Source organism: Somniosus microcephalus, chromosome 9, assembly GCF_052327205.1.
Source record: "Somniosus microcephalus isolate GS21.2 chromosome 9, FLI_Smic_1.0, whole genome shotgun sequence".
Classification (NCBI taxonomy): Eukaryota; Metazoa; Chordata; class Chondrichthyes; order Squaliformes; family Somniosidae; genus Somniosus; species Somniosus microcephalus.
In genome coordinates this window covers 186,411,884-186,412,284 of record NC_140995.1, presented here as the reverse complement: position 1 = coordinate 186,412,284, position 401 = coordinate 186,411,884, and positions in this window count along the sequence as shown.

The following is a 401-nucleotide window of genomic DNA, read 5'->3' as shown; positions in this document are numbered from 1 at the left end:
AGAGACCGTAGAGGGGTCGAGAGAAGTGGTGGTGAGGTAGAGCTGGGTGTCGTCAGCATACATGTGGAAACTGACGCTGTGTTTTTGGATGATGTCGCCAAGGGGCAACATGTAGATGAGAAATAGGAGGGGGCCAAGGATAGATCCTTAGGGGACACCAGAGGTAACAATGTGGGAGTTAGTTTTTTGAGGGGGGTGAAAAGTAGTAATAATTATAGTTTGAATGGCGGACAGCTGGGTGATGTGGAAGAGCAGAGACATTTGGCGGTTTAGGTAAACAAGACATTAAAGGAACAGCTCAAGTGGATCAGGCCATTAAAAAACCAAATGGAATACAGTGTTTAAGAAGAGGTATAGAATATAAAGGTCAAGATATAATGGTAAATCTAAATAAAACCTTC